Genomic DNA, 8,766 nt, shown 5'->3' on the forward strand with positions numbered 1-8,766 from the left:
GGTTGGTAAGTACTCTCCTGGTACTTTTTTTCCTTGGAACACATCATAGATGTCACTTGTATGTGAGTCTGTATCACACTATATTGTGTCAGTTAGAAGTTTTCTGATCATTGCCATCCCACGCAATATAATTGTATAAAGGCTTGAAATAGAAAAATAAGACTGCCATTTTAATACAGGCAATTATATTCTGTTACTACCAGTCTAAGATTAAAGGTACGCTGAGTGCAAACAGGCATGCTTTGGGCTCAGTGCACAAGTTTGCATGGGAATTCGTGCAGGAGGGTGCATGAAAAGGCATTCTCAGTACTGAGTTCCCCCCAACTGCACAGTAAACCCCAGGCAACCAAAGCCCCTCCCTCGCTCCCAACACACACACTGAGGTAAGTCCTCCAGCACTCCAGTGCTAGACACAAGGCAAAGAAGACATGGGCTCAACCCTCGCCGCCTCCAGGGAGGGATCTGGGAACCTGGGAATCTTTCTGCTGCTCAGGAAGCCAGGAAGCTAGGGGATTCCCCTACAGGCAGCTGCTTGAGCATGCCTGTCTAACCACAGTAGTAGCAGCAGCAGCTGGTGAGGACCATGTGGGAGCAATAACACCCACCTGGTTTTCTACTCATATAAACACTCAGGCAGCAATGTGACCAGGGTCATCATGCATTATGGTGATGGGTACATGCTATACCCCTAGGCTTCCTGGACTGGATGCCGCCCCCACCCCACCTCCCTCCCCGGTGCCTCGGAGGTCTCCATCCAGACAGAGCCTATGGTCCTGGCCTCCATGCAGATGGAGCCCTTGACTCCAGGCTGTGGGGCCTGCCTGGCATGTCAGGTGGATGCTGGGATCAGGGGCACAGGCAGTCCTACTTGTGGAATATGCTCAGATCATGCTCTATTCCTGTGGGAGAGTATAAGTAGTATACTCTTTCTTTCCAATTATTGTCCTATTCTGTTCTTTTCTACATCTGAATGTCTTCCAGAAGAGCATTAAGTGATATGACTAACATTTGTCACATGTTGGTGCTATAATATATAGCTTCTTTATTGTAACAATCGATGATCCTCTCATCCTCCATTCAAGGAAGATTTCAACAGTATTTTTGTTTTGATATGTGTTTTTTGTGTGTTTTAAATCTTTCTTTTAAATCTTCAGATGCCTCTCTGTGTTTATATTAAAGAAGGCAGTGCCCTTAGAGACTGGCTTGAATTTAAATTAGAAAGTGATGGAAAGAACAAACCCAGATCACAATGTGGTAGAAGTGTTCAGTTCATAAACATCTTGTAGACTGAAAACTGGAATAAATTACTTAGAAACTGGTGTTCAGATATGCAGAATATCCAGAAAGTCTCAGTGGGTTTTTTTGTAAGTTTTAGGTGCTCAGTGCTTCAGAAAGAATGTTGACCCTTGTTGAACACTTGTGCATAACAAATGCTGTAACTTCAGAATAATTAAGAAACTGGAAAAGGACGAAGTGTGATGTTCAGAAGTAAAATTTAATGTTAGATAACTTTTTAATTCTCCCCCAAAGATATTAAGTCATATACAGACAAGAGGGGTCATGTATACAAACGTGTTTTTCTCCTACCCATATTTAGACTGTCGAGTTCAAAGTTCTCTCCAAGATACATAAATCTTTCATACTACTAAAGAAAAAAGAGATCTCACATTCAGCCTCAGGTACCTGGAAATAGGTTTAATTTCTAATGAGAATTAATAGGATCAGTAAAATACCAAAATAATTATTGTATTCTACTACTTGGGCGCATCTACTCATGCTATTAGCACGCAGCATTAAACTCTGGTGCATATTGCATCAGAGTTTATTGCTTCTGGGTGCATTATTTGACTGCAGCACATTGAGGGGGGTTGGAGCAGCCCTGGCTTGCAGGAGACCTGGAGGGTCATCCTGCCAGCCTGGGGCTGCTCTGATCCAGCTCAACATGCCAGAGGGGCTGGCTGGAGCATAAGGGTGCTCCAGCATGGGGCTAGCCAGCAGGCAGCCATGGTCAGCATCTACACATGTGCTGCTGCACACAAAAAAACCCCCTCTGCAACAGGGTAGCATTTGTATTTATTAGTACTACCCTGCTGTGGAGTTAATGAGTTTCCTGTGGCCTAATAGGGCCACACGTGTAGACACAAGACATTTACTGTGGAGCTAATTAGCCTAGTCTGCACTAAACATCTCTTATAGATGCACCCCTTCATCATATCTATCAGGACCTTAATTGATTTAATTGGTTTAAAAAAAGATGTTGCTTTTTGTTAGTAATCAATTGTCCTAAACGTAGGGGCAATATAAAATGCAATGAACAGCAGAGCTTTTAGAAGAATGTCTGCCTGTCTCATATCCCAAGTCTTTAAGCAGATTTAACATAATCCTGACTTTCTGAGACAATGTAAAATGGTAGAATGATGTCCAGAACATTAGAGACACATAAGTAATGAGAGAAAAGCACTGGCAAGAGCAGGAAAGACATTAGGAAAATCATAATACTTCTGTCATGAAGCTCTGGCAACATAGAAAATCTGAATTGTCAGCTAAATTCTATATTCACTGGATTACAGCATATTTTATACCCTGGGGGCACTACTAAAAGATTAGACAGGGCACATGTGAGTAGGTATAAATTACTATCCAATAATCCTACAATCTAGCACTACTGTGTACAGTACAAACTTCATGAATCCTGGTCTAGCATGCTATCCAGTAGAAAAAAGTAATGAGTACTTTAGACACAAAGAAAATTTTATTGAGGACTGTTTTAGTCAGAAAAAACTATAGAAGGAAGACTTTCCCCACTACCCATTAGCTGATAACTTTCTGCACTTTATATTGTATTCTCTTTCTGTCTCTTTTGTTGTTGTTGAAGTTTTGGCCATTAAGGACATAAGTAAGGATAATAATGAACTGGTTGACTTTAAGGAAAATGTGTTAGGAGAAAGTTTTATTCTGAAATGTCTTTTATTGAACCAACTGTATACTTGCAAGAGATTTTCTACAAACTGCTCTTCCTCAGGTTTGGGAAAAACAGCCTGTGCTAAATACCAAATAACCAATGACTTGTTTTTACACACTCCATGTGTGAAATTAAATGAAAACTGTCACATAAAGAGGAGGCCAACTGTGAAACACAAAGAAGTTATGAGACATGGCTTCATCTGATGAAGAATGCCTTGCATGTTTTATCTTAGCTTTATCCCAACCATTTATTAACTCAGGCTGTTGGTCCAATAAAAGCTATCACTCCAAAAAAACCCTTGCCTCTCACATAATTCTTGGACCACCATGGCTATACTATGACTCCAAAACTTTCAAAACAGAAGGCATTCAGTTAAATAGAAAACTTCTATGCTACTGCAAGAAAATGGGTTAGTAGTTTATGTTGATTCCTGTATCGTGTAGTAAAAATAGGAAGGATCATATTGTGGATACCCCAGTGAGCTGGGATTTAGGAGATCTGGGTTAATCTCATGGTACTCAGAAACTCATTGAAGTCATTAAACAGTACCAACACCAAATGGCGAGACATCACAAGTAATGGACAGTGGGTTTTGTTCATCATAGTGAACAAGGACAGAGTCTGATGTCAGCAACTTCTTCATGCCCTGGAAAGCTTCTTTGTGCTGGTAAGTCCACTTCCACTGAGCTCCTTTATCCAATAAATGATGAAGGGGCTCTACTGTGATGGCTTTGTCTTTCAAGATGTGATAAAAATTAAGAAGTCCTAGGAATGCTTGAAGATCCTGTTTCCATTTTGGTATAGGGGCATAATGTACTGCTTTTACCTTGTCTTGAACTGAAGACATCAGTTTGCATCAATTTGATATCCCAGAAAGTTTATACTGGAATCTCCCAATTGACATTTCTCTCATTTTACCCTGATACCTGCTTTATCAAATCTCTGTAAAACTTTTTTGAGTCTCTCAGTGAATGTCTCTTGAGATGGCCCCATGACCAGCACATCACTGAAGTATGGAACAACCCAGGGAATTCCTGCCAGCATTTTCTCCATGAAAATTTCTGGTGCCACAGAAATTCCAAACTGGAGGCGCATGACACGGAACGTTCCCCAGTGTGTAATCATTGTTTGGGTCTCAGCAGCCTTGTCATCCACCATCAATTGCTGATAGGCTTGAGCGAGGTCAGGTTTGGCAAAAACCTTCCCTCATGCAAGAACAGACAGTAACTGGTTAAAGACAGGCACTGGGTGTGGGTTCTGCTTAAGTGCTTTATTAACAGTGCACTTGTAACCCCCACAGATGCAAACACTGCCATTAGGTTTTAAAATGGTTTCTGTGGCCCAGGTTGTATGTACGATTGGCTCGAGGACCCCTTGTGCAATAAGCTTGATCTAATTCTGCATCAATTTTTGGCTGCAGTGAGAAAGGTATATGCTGAGCCTTCATAAAGATAGGAACATCACAGCTGGACATGAGTAAGTTCCTTGGAGAATACCTGGGGAAACTTCCTTGAAAGGTTTCTCAGACCTTCTGTGCAGAGACTGTGTATGCCTTGAATACTGATTCCCAATGGTAAGAACCAATTTCTTTCCAGAAGGCTTTTGTGGAAACCCTTAGTGTCAATAGGGAGTAGACACTGTCTAACAGATCCATACTGGACATCTACACTGCAGCTACCCAAAGTTTCCACAATCTGTCCATTGTAATCATGCAGGCGACACTCAGGTTTCAATAACTTGGGGAAAGGGTGCCAAAACAACTGAAAGAATCTATGATGGATACTCCCGAACCTGAGTCCACTTCCATTTTGCACTTCTATCCATTCATTATTACAGTTGTAATCATGTCAGAACCTTTATTTTCAGTAACACCAACATTTTGAATCAAATATAGTTTTTGTACCTCATGTTCTGGGGAGAACTCTAACCTGTGAGTGGTTTGGGAGTGAATACATTTGCCACAGTCATTTTGTCTCTCAGAACTGGCCTTCGAGCAGCAAACCCTTTCTATGTGGCCCTTCTTCTTTCAGGCATGACACTGCATTCCTAAACCTGCACTCCCTTCGTCTATGTTGGCTGCCACAACTCAGACATGTCTGTGGATTAATTGGCTTCTGTGGTGCTATTGGTGTGGGTATAATCTGCTGAATTTGCTGGTGATGATCTGATTCTTGACCTTTTTGGAGTATGTGGCCATTGCTGGAGATTACCTAGTGAATTTCTCTCATGTTATGGGATGTTTGCTTCAGCTGCCAAGGCTTTTTCTTGTGCAGTAGCCAAAGTCAAATTTCATTTAGAGAGCAGGCAAAGATGTATTGCTTCATCTTGAACCCTGCTGATAAGTTGGTTGTGAAGTGGGCCATCCAGGAGATCATGAAGTCACAAAATTTGGCAACGCGATGGAGCTCAGCCAGGTAATCTGCTCTGCCTTCATTGGCCTTTTGGTCCCATTGAAAAATGAAATTTCTGCAGGGTAACAGATGGCCTTGGACAAAATGTGCCTTTAGCCGAGCAATTAGTTCAGCATAAGTCTTAGTGTTTGGTAAAGCAGATGCTGTGAGGGAACGAACAATGGCAAATGTTTTGGCACCACAGACTGTCAGGAGGATCACATGCTTTTGTTCTGGGTTTTCCACTTTGTCAGCTTCCATGTAATAGGATAGCCTTTCAGCATAAGAGTCCCAAGAGGCCTGCTGGCTCGTATCTAATTCTTGTATATGACCCAATATAGCCATCTTAACTAATATCAGCCATAGTAGAGAGAAAAACAAACAAACAAAAACTTCCCTCCAATCACAAAACACAACCTAGCCTCAGAATGTAGTCCTCACAATCTAGGGATGTCTTTAGCAAGAAATCTCATCCTTGTCGCCAGATGATGTGTTGTGAGTTCAGCAATAACACTCTGGACACTCCTGTGTTGAACTAACAAGTATTTATTAATATAACTCTCTGAAATCCTATCCAGGGTGGATCTTATCAATTGCCCTAGTTTGTATGCAAAATGTTTACTTGCTGTGTCCTTGACCTTGACCCAGCCCAGTCCTGGTGAGTGAAAGGAACCAAGAATATGTCCCCTGGCTCCTCCAGGCAGGGAAAATGGAGTCCCCAGTGCTCAAAACTGCCGCAAAAAAACCTGAACCCTGCAGTGCTGAAAATGAGGGCTTTGGCCTAAAAGGGACAGTGCAAGGAAAAATACAATAAAACACAACATCCATATTCACTTTTAACTGTACAAAATAGAACCATAACCCATTAGGAAAGGACTCACTTTCACAAATCCAATGCAAAGTTATTGTGCAGTGGTGTACTGCATGAAGTGCTCCCAGCAGGAGCACTGCAGTCATGGGAAGGGCATGGGACAACTGTGAACTGACATCAGGGCAGAGTTCCAGCAAGGGCCTGAAGCTTGTAACAACCTGCAGGAATCAACAGGTTGTTTTACTAGTTGTAGTGGGGATGATTTTCAGGGTGATGCCAGGAAGCTCTGTGTGTTTGGAGAATTACTCAAAAGCTCCAAGCACACACTGCTGTCCTGGGTGCAAGCAAAGAGCATATGGCATTTTAAATAAAGATCCAGGTTCTTGCAGTCCAAATGGAGTCCCTTTCATGCTCAGAGCTCTGTGCATGAAACAGTCTAAAACTGTCCTTTCTATCAAATTATTCCATTTGTTATACAGCACTCCTTGTTTCTGTGGTTACCAATGGCCACAGCAACTTTCTTGGGAAATCTAAACCAAAGAAAAATGACATTCTTCAACCAGAACAGGAGCACCTCCGCACTGGGGGAAGTAAGGCTCTGGTAGAATACCTGGTTCAGGAGCGCTGGTAAAACTTCACCGTACCAACGAGGCCTTCACATTTGCCTACTACTTTTTTTATATGAAAGACTGCGGGACCTAAACCTGTTCAGCCTTCACAAGAGAAGGCTGAGGGGGGACCTGGTGACTGTCTATAAACTCACTGAGGGGACCAGAAGGGTTTGGGGGAGACACTGTTTCCCCTAGCGCCCCCTGGCATAACAAGGAATAATGGACACAAATTATGTAGTAGGTTTAGATTAGACATCCGCAAGAACTACTTCAGTTAGGGCGGCTAGGAGCTGGAACCAACTTCCAAGGGAAGTGGTGCTGGCTCTTACCCTGGGGGTCTTTAAGAAGAGACTTGATGCCTACCTGGCTGGACTCATTTGAGTCCAGTTTTTCTCCTGCCCAGGTGGGGGGTTGGACTTGATCTACAAGGTCCCTTCTGACCCTACTTCTATGATTCTATGATTCTATGATATAATCTTGACAGACACCTTAGAGCAGTGGTTGTCAGTCTTTTTAGACTTAAGAAACTGCCCCATAATTTTCTGAATTTTGTAGCCTCCTGACTGAGAAACACTGTTCCAGACATGCCATAGAAGGCATTCCCACAATGCAGCCTGGCACACTAACCCAGCCAGGATCTGCACCACTGATGTGCTGCTATATAGATAAACCCAATGTTTTGGAGACTGGTTCTGACAGGATCATTTAGGAGGATGTAGGTCCTCTTATAGATTAAGCCTCATGTTTCCCAAGTTTTTACATCAGTGGAGCTGCTTTTGAAAATCAATGGGCTACCCTTAACTGGTGTTAATCAGCCTAGCTCTTCTGTATAGTCCTATTGATGTCAGCTGAGGATGTTGATAAAGGGTATTCTTATTGCTGTCTTGTATGAGTTCAATTCCCAGTTACATCATTTGTAAACTAGGAACATAAGACAGTCTTTATATTACATACAAGATCTTGGATTGAGAAGTTTGTTGTTACAAGCCCCTTAAATTAATCCTGTTCCTTTCCGTGTATCATCTGATTTTTAATTATTTTTCCATCTTTAGCATGACTAATGAGGGTGATGCTGATGTAAAGATTCTCTTTGCTTCCTGCTGCTCACTTGTCAGAATATCAGTCTTTCTCCTGTTCAGAGCTCTCAATGTATTTGCTGGAAAAAACAACCACATCAATAAAGTGAATTACACCTTTTTGACTTGAAGGTTTTTTCCAACTTTGAAGCCTCAAACCAGAAGTTACAGCTACATTAAACATTTTATGTTAGCAAGTCCTCCTTTCCTTTTCTCTGCAATGCAGCATTTTGCCTATATTTCTGGGAGAAGAGACTGGTGTACATGTGGGATTCTTCTTTCACATCAATTCTGACCCCTCCCCCACAATATAAGCCAACCTTACCAGATGTGACTCATATCCTACTATGGAGCTACTTGTCATTTGCTGCAGTAGAAGAGGAGAATATGGCCCAGAATCTGTTTGGATGGGTTTTTCAATAGCATGTGGGCAGTTAAAGACAAATTTCACATGGCAAGGACTGAGAAAATAGCACAAAATGTGTCTCTTCACTTCTTTCTTGACTTTCTATATTCTGTGCTACTCCCCAGTATAGTTTAGAGCAGATTGTAGGCTGTTCTAATTTGCACTGCCCACCAGTAAATCAAAGGGGTCACTTTGGCAGCTAGGGATTAGCGGGTATCTACACGTTCATTAACGTGCCTTTGCTGCTGAGCATTAAGTTTAGTACCACTAATATGAGGTACTACATAAAGGCACAGAAGCTGGGCTAATGTGAAGTAGCAAAGGCAAACTTTTTTTGGTGATGCTTAATGCACAGTAGACTAATTCTGTTGCACATTAGCATGTTTTTTGCCATGATGCACTAATGAGCAGTACAACAGTCCATTGCACATCAAGGCATCTTGTGTGGACATGCCCAGTAAGGCCTACTGTTTTCCTAACCATGCCTCTTCCTGTGGGCTGTGCACC

General features: G+C 42.1%; 1 pseudogene; it reads right to left on the reverse strand.

Annotated features, from left to right (window-relative positions):
- Nucleotides 1–3,503: 3,503 nt before the first annotated feature.
- On the reverse strand, nt 3,504–4,439 carry LOC109298068 (annotated as a pseudogene).
- Nucleotides 4,440–8,766: the final 4,327 nt, after the last annotated feature.

This window comes from Gavialis gangeticus, unplaced genomic scaffold (assembly GCF_001723915.1).
Source record: "Gavialis gangeticus isolate Ggan-Ray unplaced genomic scaffold, GavGan_comp1, whole genome shotgun sequence".
In the NCBI taxonomy this organism is placed as follows: Eukaryota; Metazoa; Chordata; order Crocodylia; family Gavialidae; genus Gavialis; species Gavialis gangeticus.